Consider the following 17810-nt stretch of genomic DNA (forward strand, 5'->3'; position numbering starts at 1 on the left):
ATGTCATTCAACCTTTATTGGAATGTAATATTAGAGAGGGAGACAGAGAAATAGGAATCCAATTTTGAAAATTTTCTAAATTCATGAAGGTATAGCCATGATAACAGTATAAATTCAAAATATGTCTTGTGTCAGCACAGACTATTTTTAAATAACATTTATAATATATAAGTAATGTTAAAGCTGATTTAGAATATGTATAGATCCGGAAAGGGTATTGGACACATCCACAGATTCTGTTTAAATCATAGCTGTGCTATCTCATGTCTGTGTGACTTGAGCAGATCACGCAGCCTCCCATTTCTCACTTTAGGCATTGACATAATGGATATAATAACATTCACTTCACAGAATTTTTGTGAAAATAAAATTAAATAATGTATATGACAGTACCTGGCACAACCCTGGGCATATGAGAGTCACTCAATAAATATTGAACATTTGACTGAATTTATAATCAATAAGAAAGATGTAACCCACACTTCAATTTAAATATCCTGACATAACTTTGTAAGCTAAGGACGTTGTCCAGTGCCCCAGAAAGCGTTCATCATCTCTTGACTGATCACGTTCTTTAAGTGTGTACACAAGAGGAGGTGCAGTTGATCTATGCTGCTTGGCAGTGTTGAAGCAGTACTGTGGAACGAATAATGAGCTTGAAGGACTTCGAGCCTACCTGCCAGTCTACACTTGAGAAACTATTCGGAACATCAGCAATTCTCACTGGAAATTTCCCAGAGAATATTCAGCTACTTGATCAGCAGATATTCAGAGACATACTCTTTTAATAGAAATGGAGAACCAAATCAAGAAAACTAAGCAAAAAGTTGTACAGCTGTTGGAGCTATGTGACATGCCTATAGTCATTTAATTAAAATCAAGTCAACCGGCAAATCACTGAGTAGCATATAAGTACAAAACACTGAGCTGGAGATTTAGAAAAGAAATCCAAAACATGGCACCCACTGAAAAGAAGCTCATGATCTTTTTGTTGAATCAACACTGCCCACTTGAGAAAAAAAAAAAAAAGAATCTTTAAACAAGTCTGTAAATGTAGAATAAAAACAATTAAGTCTCTAATTAGAAGAGAGATAATCTCAACATGGGCAGGCATGCTGAAAACATGAATCTCAAATTCTGAATGTGTTGAGAAGCAGCACAATCCAGTACAAATGGAGATTTCAGTTCTAATTCCACTATGACTAACTACCCATGAGATGCTGGGTGAGCAGTAGCTTTCTTCACTTTCTTCAACTATTAAGTATTGAGTCTAGATTACATGATAATTAGAGTTCTGAAACAAAATGGAAGAGACAGTTCTAAGACACTGAGTTCTGTGATAACGTCTCTCCACTCCTGAAGGACTTCCTTCTCATCGGGTTGGCACTAGCACGCTGATGGTTAGGACCATCTAGATTCTCACTGATTAAAGACAACTCTTACAGGGATCTCTGAAGACAGATGGTCAAAGCTCCAAAAGCTTCCAGTAGAACCCAATTACTCAATTGCCCAGGAGACTTCTAGATGAAGAAAAGGTCATTCCCCCAAGGCCTACAGAGAAGCTAACCTGACCATGAGAACAGTCATCAGCTACAGCCACCAAAGAAGCCTACAACTGAGTCTCTACTGTGAGTTTTCCACTGAGCTGCAGGCCTTGGTGAAAAAGGACCAGAGCCTAAAAGGCTAGATCATCTAAAATCTTACTGCGAGGAGGAGGGAGTGTTTATCTTGGCGTGTAAGTTACATGAGGATAGGAATGTTTCCTGTCTGCTTATGGCTATATCCACCACACAAGGGGAGTTCGGGGCAAACACACAATGCAATTTTATTCAATGAATGAATCAGAAAATCAGTAAAACAACCAAGTATGAATGGTACAAGGAGCAAATGTTTTAAAGCTTCTGTCATAGATTACCCTCTCAGGATGTGTGGAAATCTGACCCCCACCCAATACCTCAAAATGTAACCTTATTGAGAAATACAGTCCAGATAGTTTGCAAATAAAATTAAGATGAGGTCATGCTAGACTACAGTGAGTCCCAAATTCAGTACAGAATTGCCCCTAATCCATTAAGGACAGGGTATCCTTACAAAAAGGGGAAATTTGAACAAAGACATAAACACATAGATGGAAGATGATATGAAGTAGCCCAGGGGAAAAAAAGACAGTTATCTACAAGCCAAGGAGAGAGGTCTGATACCGATTCTTTTCTTCCAGCCTGCAGAAGGAACCAGTCCTGCCAACAGCTTCCTTATGCTCTTCTAGCCCCCAGAACTGTGAGACAATACATTGCTGTTGTTTGAGACACCCATTTTGTAGTATTTTCTCCAGTATCGTAGCAAAACTAATTCTGTCCCCAGCTTTTCTTCTTGCTCCCCTATAGTCTACTCTCCCTGAGCAACCACAGTGATCAATGACATCATCTCTCTTCCCTATGCAAAACACACAAAGGCTTCCAACACACTGAGAATAAGATGCAAATTCCTTACCATGGCATGCCAGACCCCCATGCCCTGGCCGGTTTGGCTCAGCGGTTGGAGCATCGGCCTGCGGTACAGAGAGACTCGGGTTTGGTTCCCACTAAGGGCACGTACCTTGGTTGCAGTTTGTCCCCGGCCCTGGTTGGTCGTGCGGGTGGCAGCCACTCGATGTGTCCCTTCACATCGATGTTTCTCTCTCTCTCTCTCTTCCTCTCTCTCCCTCCCGCTCTATCTGAACAAAAAAAAATGGAAAAATGTCCTCAGGTGAGGATAAAAAAAAAAAAAAAAGATGCAAATTCCTTACCATGGCATGCCAGACCCCCATGCTCTGGCTCATGGGCCCTCCCAGCCCTCATTCTCCACTCTCCTCTCCTTCGCTTCTTTTCCCTTCAGTCCACACTGGCTTCTTGACCCTTTCTTAGCAATGTCAAGAAGGCTTCCACCCCATGGCGTATGTCCTTGCCGTTCCTCCTCTCTGTGTGCTATGTGTCTCTATTCATTCACAACTCATGGAAAGGTGTTCTAAAGACAACTTTTTGACAAGCTTATCTCAAATAGTGCCCCACATCAACCCTATTTCTTGTTCAGTGGCCATGTTTTTTCTTTACAGCAGTTACGCTTTCCTGAAATATTAAGTGTTTATGTGTTCATTTCTTTCTTCCCCTCCAAAACGCATGTGCATAAAGACAATGCTTTGCTTACTGGTGTATCCTCAGCATCCAGAACAATGTCTGCCAAGTAGTAGGTACAGTAGAGAAATATCTGCTGAATGAATGAGTGCAACAATCATAGACATTTTCTCTAACATCTTTGAAAATTCTTCAGGCTGATTTCCCTGGAATCCACACATCTCTGGTGACACCAATGTTGCAATTATTTGTTGACTTTGTTTGGAGTAATTTAGCCCTAGACTGTGCCTTTAACCCAGTCTTAACAAATAGATCAGGCTAATCATAGATAAGGACTGACACTGACAAATTGGCTTTTCTAACCATTTCAGTCCTGGGCTTCAGGCCTTCTGGTTATGTTTCCAATCACAAACCTCTAGTGCATTTGTCTAGTCGACTTGTTTTCAATTTTTTTTAAATAGAATCTTTCTTCCTTTTTCTCAACAAAATCTCATACAGAGTCCAATGTATAAAAATATCAAGCAATGTTTAATTAATTATGCATTTTTCAGATTTATGCCATTTTTATAGTAAAAATGATTAATGAGCAATATGTAGCTATTTTAATGAACCAGATACTTTCAGTCCTGACTTATGACTGGTAGTTGTGAACCTATCATTACCAGAATGAAATCTGGTTCTGTATTTTTGGTTGGAAATTACATTGTTTTTAATGGATCTGATTCATAGGCCATGAGTTTATGAGAGAGAGAGAGAGAGAGAGAGAGAGAGAGAGAGAGAGAGAGAAAAGAGTTAGAAACTTCTAATCTATGGCTCAAATACAATTAGTTTCTGTAGCTTAGAGGCTGCAAACACATCACACTCTACTCTAGAGCCTGGAATCAAACCAAGTTTAGTTCACAGTATATGTTTTTAAACTAGTTGCCACAGTTTAAAAATTGGATGATTTCATAAAAAAAAAAAATCTGGATTTCTGGCTTCTCTTGAAATCTCTGAGGATCTGGCAATATTAGGGCCGTATTCCTACCTAATGACTGCTTTAGATGGTTGCTTTTTCCAGACGCGCAACTTCCATTCACAACCTGCCTGGATCTTGTAGCATTTACATATGTGTTCGCTAAACTATATGTTCAAAGACAGTTGGAGAAGCTTTATTCCCTTCTCTCTGTCTCTATTCTACCACCCTAGTCCCTTAGCCTGATCCAAGCCACTGCCAGGCTCCTCGTTAGCCACTGCAGTAACCCCTAAAGGTTCTTGTTCTAGGCTTCCTCTCCGCAGAAGTCTGGCTGTATTTGCCCTTGGATCCATCCTTTGTTTTTCACTGACTCGTGTAGACTGCACTCCCAGACCCGCGAGCTGTCTCTAGACTGGGTTCAGCCAGTGGGAGGCACTACAGGGGACTGGAGGATGGGAGAAGGAGAAGCCCAGGGATCTGTGTTCCTTCCTCTCTGCCTCGTGCAGTGTTTCTGGCTGGGGCACCTCTCCCTGGGCTCTCGCTCTGGGAGTCCTCACGCTGGCTGTCTCTTCTGCTGTATTACTCAGAGTCCCAACAGGACTTTTGAAAAGGATAATTCGAGGTGGATTTTTCTACAGAATGATTACTTATAACAATGTAGGTGTCGCAGAACCACGGGTTATGAGACAGACTCCTAGACCCAATGAGAAGGTGAGTCGGGTAGAATTGCCCATTTTGTGAGGAGCAGGCACCTTCAGGCAAGGGTTAGGGGTAGAGCCAACTGGAGAGAATTGAAGGAGCCAGGAAAATAAAGTCCCTGACATGCTTTCCTCCCTCGCAGGGTTTCTCTGCTGGGAAAATTATTGACATCATTTTGGGCCAGTAGTTTATACAAAGGCAGGGGAGAGGGGACATTTTTGCAAAGTGTTTAGCAGCATCCCATTAGATGCTGTGGCAACCAAAGATGTCTCCCGATACTGTCAAATGTCCCCTGGGGATCAGAACTACTCCCCAGTTGAGGACCACTGAGGTACAACGACCTGTTGTAGTCCACTCAAGTCAGCCTCCTGATCCAAGGGAAGGGTGGAGAAGGGTGGACCGTGGATCCAGAGGTATCAGTGGAAGATATTCAGCACCACTCTTTATCCCACACTGGAGAAGTTCTTACCTGCTGTGTAACTCTGAGTAAACTGCTTTCCCTCTGTGTGCTTTAGTTTTCTCATTAGTTAAATAAAGACAATGGTACTGCATACCCCATAAAACTATTATACAAATTAAATTAAGGTAAGAATTTTAAAGTGCTTAGAAGACACTCAAATGAAATAAAATAAAATAAAGATAGTCTTAGACAAATATTAAACTTCCTTCTCGTGAAGCCTTATTCTTTTTATTTTTCTTGTGGCTACAAGACTGGAAGAGTCCAAGTTCCTTACAATAAACTACTGCTCTTTGAGTATTTACTTTAGATCAAGCAGCCAGCAAGTGGCAAATCCATTAGCCTTTTAATGGTGCTTCTGTGATGTGTGAACCAGGGAAAAATAGCCGTCAGGATCTCCCAGCTACCTGAGCAAGCTTCCGCCAGGCATGGACTGAACCTAACCTCCATTCTCTCATTAACCTTTTCAGCCTTACTTTTCTACTCAGCACATGATGGGCAGGTAAATAAGTAAGTTGTGAACTCAATTTCCTTCCTGGATTTTATTTTTACATTTTTCTATGGAGCATCTTAATGTTAGAAGAAAAACTATTATTCATGCCATGAAGAATATGGCCTAAGTGTGAACCAGTAAAATAAACTGTTACTATACTTTTATGTCAAGTTAAGATTAAATATTAACTTAAAATAATTCAATTAAAACACCTACATATGACTTCAAAACCTAAAAATTGTGCGTGTTTTCTAATAGAGAATAAAATAATATTCCCTTCAATTTTATTTTTCTCTTTAAACATGAATTTGATATAGGTATAAGATTCAGGAATTTACTTTCCAAAATAAGTATATACCATTAAAAAGAGTTGGGTGAAGTACTAAGAATACAAATAATTTTTTTTTAAAGAAGAAGCTTAGATAATCATGAGTAGAGATGACATAATATACCTCCCACACAGTTAAAAGGCAAAAAGCAAATGTGTGTGACTTAAGTACATAATAATTCTAAAGAATTAAACCATCTGGTTTATTTTCTTTGATTAATTTTTAATCTTCAATACCCTTTGCTCTCATTCTCAGTAAACTAGAAGACAATTTCTTTCATCATCACATCCCAAAGCTTCATGGACTAGTTAGCATTCACTAGTTTCTACAGTACACTTAACTGTCCCAAACACTGGAGAAATGTGACAGCTCTCCTTACCCTTCACCCCTACTTCGTTATTTGGGCCATTTCTAAAGCTAGAATGTTAATCTGATTCTGTCATCAGATTGTTCATCCATTTAACCATTTTTATTATGTGCTCCTATGTGCTACATACCAGGAGCTGGGAAGATAGCAAGAACAAGTTCCATATACATAAAAGCAACTCTACAATTTCAGGGATAGAATAGACAGGCATTTAAGCAGAGAAGTCTGTGTATTCAGGGCAGAAATAATAGCAAGTACAAGAACCTTGCTATTCCTGTCCTATCCTAAGACAGGACAGAGTTTGGTGTATTCAAAACACAGCAGAAAGGCCACGAAGGAAATAGGAGAAGTGTAGGAAATGGGGCCAGAGGATAGTCAAAAGACACGGTAGGGCCTTCAAATTGTACACTGTGTAATGGGAAGCCATGGAGGTTGAAAGCTGGGTGTGACAGGGGCTAATTCACACTAAAGGTTCACTCTGGGAGAAGGAGGTTTGTGGAGACCAGAGTCTAGATGGAAAAAAAGTAGAGGCAAGGAAGCAAATTAGGATGTTATCAGTTGAAGCAAGAGATGATAGGGCTCCCAGTCAAGATAGCGACATAGGTAAATGCAGTACTCATATCCTCCTACAACCACATCAAAATTACAACTAAATTATAGAAAAATCATTATTCAGAGCTGCCTGAAATCTAGATGAACAGAAGTCCTACAACTAAGGACATAAAAAGAAGCCACATCAGGACTGTTAGGAGAGGTGGAGACACAGAACAGGCTGGTCCCACACCATCGTGTGGCGAATAAAAATCAGGGAGGGTATGTGAGCTGCAGAGGTACCCCCTGAGGAGCAATGGGTCCCAGCCCCACATCAGGACCCCAGCCCAGGGTCCCAGTCCCCATAACTTCTGACTGTAAAAATCAGCAGAAATTGTAGCTGAGTGAGATGGAGAGCCTCTGGAGTCCCAGGTATTCCTCTTCAAGGGCCCACATGAGGACTTATGAGGACTCACTGTCTCCGAGCTTCAACACTGGGCAGTAGCTCAAATGTGTCAGGGACATATGGGGAGTAACTGAATTGTCCGGCATTAGGATAAAAGCTGGAGGGGCAGCTTTTCCCAAGAAAGAAGTGCTGATAGAGGCCACTGTTCCTGTTCTGAGCCCTTCCTGCACAGAGTCAAAAGGCAGGCACCATATCTGAGTTTTGATCTGTCACTGTTCACCCCACCCTAGTAATTCCCTGAGACCTCACCCCACCCAATTTGTGGGCCCACCCACGCTCTTTCCAATGGCCTTTCCATACTTCAGACTTCTCTAAAATTTCTCAAACAAGCAGCATCTGGCCTCAGCATGCCCCATATCTCTTGCAAAGTGGCCCCAGGATCAGCACAAGCAGCAGCTAGATTTGGATTGCAGGTTGGCCTCTCCTGAGCACCTCCAAGCCCAGCACAAGTAGCAGCCATCTGCAGATCACTTTGTAGCTTATGCTGGTGGCAGCTGGAGACCTCAGAGCTAGTACACCTAGTGGACAGCTTCAGACCACATCAAAATACCACACAACCACCTTCACAAGCAACACACTCAAAGGGCAAACCCAGAAGGCACCAGAACCCCAATGAAGTAAATCCTGATCAATGGGGTTAGTGCCCACACAACTGATCCTCCATGGTGATCACAGCCCGTCCTTGCAACCAGTTGGCCTAGAGGTAAACCCCTTCTACTGATGTGTCAACAGCAATCAAGGATCAACTACAAGCAGAGGGTGTACTCAGCCCATGGGGGCAGAGAGAGGGGTGCACATATAGCGTGCCCAGCTCAAGTGAATGGAGAGACGTGCCACTGGACCTTACAGGAAACCTACTACATTAAACTACTCTATCAAACCCAGGAGGCATAGTAGCTCTAGTTAATAGACAGAAACAAACACAAGGAAGTTGCCAAATCGATTAGACAAAGAAACATGCCCCCCAAAATAATTAAACAAAATGGAGACAAGCAATCTATTATATGAAGAATTCAAAAAACCAGTTGTAAGGATGCTCAGGAAACTTAGGGGAAGAGTAGATTACTTCAACAAAGAGAGAGGAAATATAAAAACAGAACTAGAAAACAAAACAAAAAAGTCAGAAATGAAAAATACATTAACTGAAATAAAGAATACATCACAGAGAATCAACAGTAGAGTAGATGAAGCAGAGGATTATGTCAGAGATTTGGAAGATAAGGACACAGAAAACACCCAATCAGAACAGCAAAAATTTGAAAAAAAAACAATGTTTAATGAATATAGTATGAGCTTCTGGGACAACTTCAAGCATACTAATGTTCGCATCATGGGGATGACAGAAGGAGAACAGAGAGAGCAAGGAATTGAAAGCCTATATAAAAATATAATTACACCCCTGGCCGGTTTGCCTCAGTGATTACAGCGTCAGCCTGCGGTCCAGAGAGACCTGGATTCGGTTCCTGCTAGGGGCGCGTACCTCAGTTGCAGTTTGTCCCCGGCCCTGGTTGGTCGTGCAGGAGGCGGCCACTCGATGTGTCCCTTTCACATTGATGTCTCTCTCTCTCTCTCTCTCTCTCTCTCTCTCTCTCTCTCTTCCTCCCACTCTATATGAACAAAAAATGGAAAAATGTCCTAGGGTGAGGATAAAAAAATAAAAAAGTAAATTATATATATATATATATATATATATATATATATATATATATATATATAAAATTGCAGAAAACTTCCCTGTTGAGGTAAAGGAAATAGACATACAGGTCCAGGAAATGCAGAGAGTCCCAAACAAGATGAACCCAAAGAGGCCCTCACCAAGATGCATCGTAATTAAAATACCAAAGGTTAAAGACAAAGAAAGAATCTTAAAAGCAGCAAGAGAAAAGCAGTTACCTACAAAGGAGCTCCCATAAGACTGTCAGCTGACCTCAACAGAAACTTTGCAGGCCAGAAGGAATTGGCAAGAAATATTCATAGTGATGAAAAGCAAGGACCTACACCCAAGATTACTGTACCTAGCAAAGCTATCATTTAGAATTAAAAGAAATATAAAGAACTTCCTAGACCAAAAAAAGCTAAAAAGTTAAGGGAGTTTATCACCACCAAACCAGTATTATATGAAATGTTAAAAGACCTGCTTTAATACAAAGGAAAATATTATTTAAAAATATGAATAGTCCAGCCAGTGTGGCTCAGTGGTTGAGAGTCGACCCATGTATCCAGAGGTCACTGGTTCAATTCCCAGCCAGGATAGATGCCCAGGTTGTGGGCCCAATCCCCAGTGGGTGGCATGTGGGAGGCAGCCAATGGATGTTCTCTCATTGATGTTTCTATCTCTCTCTCTCCCTTCACTTTCTCTCTCTAAAATCAATATAGGAAAAAAATAATAAAACAAAATATAAATAATAAAATAACAATAAATACATACCTATCAACAATTGAATCTAAAAGACAAAAAAACAAGCAAAATAAACAAGCAGAAGAGAAACAGGCTCATAGATACAGAGAACATTTTAATGGTTGTCAGATGGGGGGGGATTGGGGAAGATGGATGAAAAAAAGTAAAGGGATTAGGAAGTACAAATTGGCAGTTACATAATAGTCATGAGGATGTAAAGTACAGTATAGGAAATATAGTCAATAATATTGTAATAACTACGTATTGTGTCAGATGGGTATGAGATTTATCAGGATAATCACTTAGGAAGTTATGTAATATCTAATCACTGGGTTATATACCTGAAACTAATATATTATTATATGTCAAATGCAATTGAACAAAAAAATATTTAAATTAAAAAAAAAAAAACCTGATCAAAAATCTCTATAAATACAAAAAGCCCTGTTTCTTGAAAAATGTCTTTAGATTATTGGACACATTAAAATGATGAAATTATGGAGTTTTTTTCTTTTATTGTTGCCACCTGTATTCTTACAATGTTGTGTTGTGCAATTATTAAAATCCTCTGAGTTTAAAAAAGGAGAGATGATAGTTGGATGAGGACAGTAGGGGCAAGTAAAAAAAAAAAAAAAGTGGTTGGAGTCAGAATATATTTTCAAAGTGGAGACAACAAATTTGCTTATTGTAGGATTAAGATGTACAGGAAAGCACAAGTGAATGTTTCATGCAAATTATGAGACTTCATTATGAAAAGTTTCTAAAATTTTTTTCCTCACCCGAGGACATTTTTGCATTTATCTTCAGACAGAACGGGAGGGAGAGAGGGGTGAGAGAGAGAGAAACATTGATGTGAGAGACACATTGACTGGTTGTCACCCACACGGCCCCAACTGGGACCAAGGACAAACTGCAACTAAGGTACGTGCCCTTAACTGATGCAGAAACTGGCAAATTCCTATTTGTTATTCTACTATTTTAATCTACCAACCACTACTCCTTTTTTTTTTTTTTTTTAATCCTCACCCAAAGACATTTTTCCACTTTTTGTTCAGATAGAGTGGGAGGGGGAGAGAGAAAGAGAGAGAGAGAGACATTGACATGAAAGGGACACATCGAGTGGCTGCCACCGGCACGACCCAACCAGAGCCAGGGACAAACTGCAACCGAGGTACGTGCCCCTAGTGGGAACTGAACCGGGTCTCTCCAGACCGCAGGCCGACGCTCTAACCACTTAGCCAAACCGGTCAGGGCCAGCCACTACTCCTTATTCTGGTTTCTACATACCTCCTTACCGATCTAGCAACCATTGTTAATCTACCATTTTAAAATCTAATGAAGCACAATTCAGCATCAGAAATGACACAAGCTTTCCAAAAGATTTCCTCATGTTTAGTGAAATTAAAAACAAAAAATCAACCCTATTTTTTATTTTATTTTTTATTTTTGTTACAGATGTTTCTCCTTTTTTACCCCATTGGCACCCCACTCTTCCTCCCCCTACCCCGTCCCCGGCTTTGTTGTCCATGTCCTTTGGTCATGCATACATGCATATAAGTTCTGTGGTTTATCTCTTGCCACCCCCCCACCCCCACCCCCTCTTCTGAGGGATGTCAGTCTGTGCCCTACTTCCATGTTTCTGGGTCTACCGTATTCCTCAGACTGTTATGTTCATTATATTCCGTGAGTGAGATCATGTGGTATTTGTCTTTTTCTGCTTGGCTTGTTTCACTTAGGATAAAACTTTCCAGGTCCATCCATGTTGTCTCAAAGGATAAGAGATCTTTCTTTCTTACAGCTGCATAGTACTTCATTGTGTATATGCACCACAGCTTTTTTATTCATTTGCTATTGATGGACACTTGGGCTGTTTCCAGGTCTTAGCTATTGTAAATAGTGCTGCTACAAACATGGAGGTACATATATTCTTTCTGATGGGTGTTTTAGGCTTCTTAAGGTATATTCCTAGAAGCGTCAACCCTATTTTTTACTTCAGCAGTATTATTTCTCTCATCTCACTTTTGCTCACATTTTCTATATGCTTTTTCTTTATAATATGAACTATTTTATCATTAGTTGGTCCTTTACAATTTAATCATATATATTTAATATGAACTTATAAAGAATCACTATTTCTAAAAATCTATTTGGTTTCCATGAATAGCTACCCCCAAATTTTTAAATAAGGAATACAAATCTGAGATTTAAACTTGTAAAAGTCCACACACAGTGAACATGATTAGCTTCCAGGAGGGGTAAATCAAGAGACTGTTTGCAAATATAAAACTGAAGAGTTTGAAACACCCCAAGAACATTACCTGGGTATAATCTCCGTGATGTTAGACTAGAAGGTGGTTATAAGTTAGAAAAATGAAACAATCAATTGTATGGTGCTTAATGTAAAAAAAAAAAAAAAAAAGACTGTAAATAGCAAGGGATTTTTAGACTAAAGCACATGAAAAAAGAAAGCCTTAGGTCATAGTACTTATCCAGCCTTAACTAGGAGAAGAGAGACAAAAGGACTGCTGAAGGAAAAAATATTTTTTACATACGCAATTCATCACTCAGTATCTGCCCCCTCAAAGTACAATGCACAAAGCAATTGCACCCCACTTTATCATTTGTAATTATACGCTTAATATCTGCCTTTCCTCATTGGATTATAAGCTCCACAAGGGGAGGGATCATGTCTGTGCACCACTGTGTCCCTGGTACATTCTGTCAGAAGGGAATCTTATCACCCCACTCCTGGTTGGCATGGAAATATAGCTCCCTAAACATACTTTGGGATCTCTCTGTCCCTTTGCACACTGCTCTTGTAAGAAAAATGAAAATTGAAGAATAATAATTGGACATTCTTAAATAATAATTGCTCATTTACACCATTATCTCTCTTGGGAGTTGCTTGTCTGCAAGAGGATGTTTTTCACCTCCTCTCTAGGACCTAAATCCCTGTGTGGGAAAGGTCTGTTCTAGTCTAGCGCTGCAGGGACCATCTGGGTAGCTATTTCTAATTCCAAGGTGCTGGTCACAGGCCCATTTGGTTCTCTTGTGAAACTATGTCCACAATCTTGCTCTATGAGTGACAGAGATGATATTTTGCTTCCATCTACCTTATTAATGTTTTTCCTTAAATTATTAAGATCCAGGCAGGGAGGGAAAAGATTCTATTTATTGGCCCTGTTGAACCCGACACATACCACAATGCCTAACTTATTGGAGTTACATAGCAATTCTGCAATTTAAGTTCTCTGACAACAGAAAGGATTAGTGTACTACAGGTTGAAATTTGAAGGCATAAATATTGGCTCTCAAGTGCCCACTTTTCAGATAAGATAACGGAATGGTCTGGGGCTCTGAGATTTAGACTGGGCTAGGATATCCTTGGAGACTGGTTTGGATGTGAAACATCACTTGTCTCAAGACTTCAGTACTGGAGCAAAGTGGCTACGTAAAAAGACTGTTCAATTAAAAATATGTACAGAAAGAGAAAATTTACACATGACTCTAATAGAATAAAAACAGGAGAACATATTTAAACAAAGGTCTATGGAGAAGTCAAATTCTGAAGAAATACCCTGATCTAACTCATATACAGCTGCAGGGTACTTTACGGCCATCCCTCCGTATTCATGAGAGATTGACTCCTGTCTCCCCTACTATGGACATCAAAATCCCTGGATGTTCAAGTCCCTTATATAAAACGGCATGGTATGCCCTGGCCGGTGTTGCTCAGTGGTTAGAGCATTGGCCCACACACTGAAGGGTTGAGGGTTCAATTCCCCGTCAAGAGCATGTTTCTGGGTTGCAGGTTCAAACTACACACAGGAGACAACCAATCATGTGTCTCTCTCACATCAATGTTTCTCTCTCTCTCTCTCTCTCTCTCTCTCTAATCCCATATATTTTAAATTATCTCTAGATTACTTATAATACCTAGTACAATGAACAAAGGAAATGCTATGTAAATAGTTGTCATACTGTATTGTTTAAGGAGTAATGACAAGAAAGAAATATCTGTACATATTCACTACATATGCAGTCATTTTAGGCCTAACTACATTGTATACGTCAGCAACAACATAACTTTTTAAAAAAAAATATTTTTGGTTTGTTAATCTGTGAATGTGGAACCCATGGATAGGGAGGACCAACTGCATTATGAGTTCCAAACAGTCCCAGAAACGACTCTTGGGGAGGAGGCTCCCTGCCCAGGCCTGGGGAGGGCTGCGAAGACCTGGGGAGGGGGCTGCATGCAGAGGCCAGGGGACCAGAGGGGGCTGCAGACAGGAAGGCAGTGGCTTGCTGGGACAGGCCTGAGTGTTGGGGCCTCCAGCTGGTGGAGGTTCCTGTGCTACAGTGTGGCCACCCTGGGTCTGGTCTCCCCTACCACAGTGTGATACCCTGTCAGGATAGGCCCTCCCTCCACCCCATCTTACACCCCCATGCTTGGGTGGCATTGGCTGGGGTGCCCAGCCTGTCCCTTACCCTGGAGGGTGGGGGCAGAGAGTGGAAGAAGTTGGGTAAGTTGGACTTGTTTGGCTGGTTTTTTGGGAGGATATTAGTAAGGGTCTGAGACAGGGAAGATTTCCTTCAAGCTTATGCATAGAACTAAATCACATTTTACTTGAATAAGAAAAGATCATTTCCTCTGTGATTCCTCTTAATTTTGCTAATGAGTTTCTGCTCTTGGGTATTATTACCAAAATATATTCATTATTAAAATGGCCGTGTAGGACTCTAGTACACTGCTGGTGGGAATGCAGACTGGGGCAGCCACTATGAAAAACAATATGGTGTTACCACAAAAAATTAAAAATTGAACTTCCATTTGACCCAGTGATCCCACTTCTAGGAATATACCCTAAGAAGCCTGAAACACCAATCAGGAAGAATATATGTACCCCATGTTCATAGCAGCACTATTTACAATAGCTAAGATCTGGAAACAACCCAAATGTCCATCAGTAGACGAATGGATAAAAAAGCAGTGGTACATATACACAATGGAGTACTATGCAGCTGTAAGAAAGAAAGATCTCTCATCCTTTGAGATGACATGGAGGGACCTGGAAAATATTATCCTAAGCGAAACATGCCAAACAGAGAAAGACAAGTATCATATGATCTCACTTATTTGTGGAATATAATGAACATAACAGTGCGAAGAATGGGGTAGTCCCAGAGATGTGGAAGTGGGGTACAGACTGACAATCCCCAGAAGAGGGGGTAGTGAGGGAGAGTTAAACCACAGAACTTATATTCATGTGTGCATGAACAATGGACATGGACAACAAAGCTGGGGACAGGGCAGGGGGGCAGGGGGAATCAGTGGATGAAAAAGGAGAAATATCTGTAACAAAAATTAATTAATTAATCAATAAAAAATAAATGAATAAAAATAAAATGGCCATGTATTAAACTCAAAACAATAAATTAGAGCTTCCTTTCACACTGAACAACTGTTTAGGTGCAAGTCTCTACCAAATCACACAATATTTAATTTTATTAATTCACTCAGAATCTTCACTTATAAAAAGTCTTTTTTGATATTAGCACTCAAGGTTCCAATTTATACTGGAGTGAGTCCCTGCACTTTTCTCTCTGAGTAGCTGGCACTGCCTTGTCCACAATGTTCTACTCAGTCTCTGCACATTACTCACCATAAGTGAAGGGAAAGCCTTGGTCACCTTGTTTACAAGCCATTATTTTCACTCTCCTCAGATGGCAGAAGAAAAGCAGAAAGAAAAGAAAAAAAAAAGGCAGTTCCATAGTTCACATGGACATGAAATGAGTAAACTGAGACAATATCCAAATTCTTGTTTATTATGCAACCTTAATATAAACATAAACATAAACACACCTAAAGATAAACAGAAATAAATAATACAAATTCTATCCATGATGTTCCTGATTTCAAAAGGCAACATAGATAAATGAAATTTATTCAACACAACCACTTACCATTTTATTTCCAGCCCGAAGAACACTGCCTGGCCCAAAACATGCAAAGAATACATTTTTGTGAAATGACTACATGAACAAATGGATTAATGAATGAACAAAATTATATTATACATAGAATATTCTTAATGCAAAAAATAAAATATAGAACTCAATATGTTAACTCTTAGCAATAAACATTCAAGTATTTAGTAATAATATTACATTGCTTTTAGTATGCACTATATTAAATAGATATTTGCTTTCCTATGAATGTAGTTTAAAAACAAGATATTCCTCAAACAACAAAAATAGTTAAATTGACAGAGATATATGTGTGTATGAGTGTATATAACATGCACACACATGAACACACACACACATAGACAAAATTCCTCCAAGTTTTAAAAGAATTAAGGTTACATTTAAATTTGTAATGTTAAAAAATGGAAGCTAAGCCTTCAATTATAAAGAAATAGTGAACCCCTTTACCTCCTTTGAACTTTGAACCTACCCTAAGTATAAAAGCAAGAAATAGTAGCATTAGCTGATACTTATAAAGCACTTACTAGTTACCTAATAGCTTTTGAATAAGTTCTATACAATTTTTAAGTGACTCATATAATTAGTTTAACCCTATGAGGTAGATAGATGCTATTAATTATCCTGATTTTATAAATGAAAAAAGAAATCAGTGCATAGCCAAATTGCTCCAGATCACACAGCCAGAATGCAGTAGAATCAGTATACAGTCCAGGTTTATAATTGCTATACTATTTCGCATCACAGTGGCAAGTGAGATTCATGTGATACAGTAGTGAGAGAAAGGATGGTATCAATGTTCAAGATCTAAAATGATACCATATAAAGCTAAATTTGCTGCTTATGCACAAACTCCCCGAGCAGAATAGACTACTGAGGTTGCATATGAATTTTAAGAAGCATGGAGATCAGGGAACGGCAGATTTACAGAAGCAAAAGTAGGCTGACATTCACTGTGGAATCATGGCTACTTGGGTCAGACTGTTGGTAACAACTTGATTTTCAAAAGCATGTTCATTGGAGTGATTCTGGCTGACTTTCAAAAGTAAGGGGCTGTCATGGTTGATTGACCTGAAAAAGTATAGTCACTGAGCTGAGTTGTCATTGATTGATTAAACAGGTTTAAAACCAGTTCTTATGGTTACCTGTTACCATGGCTAGAAAACAATCAGTTTTTTACTGGGAGTGTGGGAACTATGACTGCATTCTTAAACCTCCCTTTTGGTCCTCCCTCAGCCAAAGCTGCAGAAGAAACCAGCCAGAGTTGTCCAGATCGTCATCACTGTCAATGATGCACATTAAAAACAATGCTTTGTGTGTGAAAATGTTTTTAGTTTGAGAGTAAATGTGGTTTTTGGTTTGAAGATGAATCAGCATGCTTTCTTTTTGTTTTTATCTAATAAGAGAGTGGCTGTATAGAAGCATTTAAGGTTCTGGCTAACAGATATGAAACAAACAAGAAAAACGAAGTATTAGAAGGAGAGACTAGAAGTCACGCTGGAACTATGACCTTCTGTTTCCCAGGCTTAACTAAATTAACAAGTGCCAAGAATTCTTTAAGTCGACCTCAGTCTGTTGCCTTTTCTTTTAGTTTAAATATTGTTAGGGGCTGAATTGGTTCCCCTCAAAATTCACATTTCAAAGTCCTAACCCGCAGAACCTCAGAATGAGACTGTATTTGGAGTCTTTAAAGAGGTTATCAAGTTAAAATGAAGTCATTAAGCCTAGCCGGTGTGGCTCAGTGCACCAAGAGGTCATCAGTTCGATTCCCGGTCAGGGCACATGGCCAGGTTGTGGGCCTGATCCCCAGTGGGTGGCATGCAGGAGGCGGCCAATCAGTGTTCTCTCTCATCAATGTTTCTGTCTATCTTTCCCTCTCCCTTCCTCCCTCTCTAAAATCAATGAAGAGAAAATTAAAAAAAAAAAAAAAATGAAGTCATTAAGATGGGCCCAACCTAAATCCAACACGACTGGTGTCCTTACAAGAACAGATTAGGATGCAGACACACACAGGGAAGAT

This window comes from Molossus molossus, unplaced genomic scaffold (genome assembly GCF_014108415.1).
Source record: "Molossus molossus isolate mMolMol1 unplaced genomic scaffold, mMolMol1.p scaffold_m16_p_1, whole genome shotgun sequence".
In the NCBI taxonomy this organism is placed as follows: domain Eukaryota; kingdom Metazoa; phylum Chordata; class Mammalia; order Chiroptera; family Molossidae; genus Molossus; species Molossus molossus.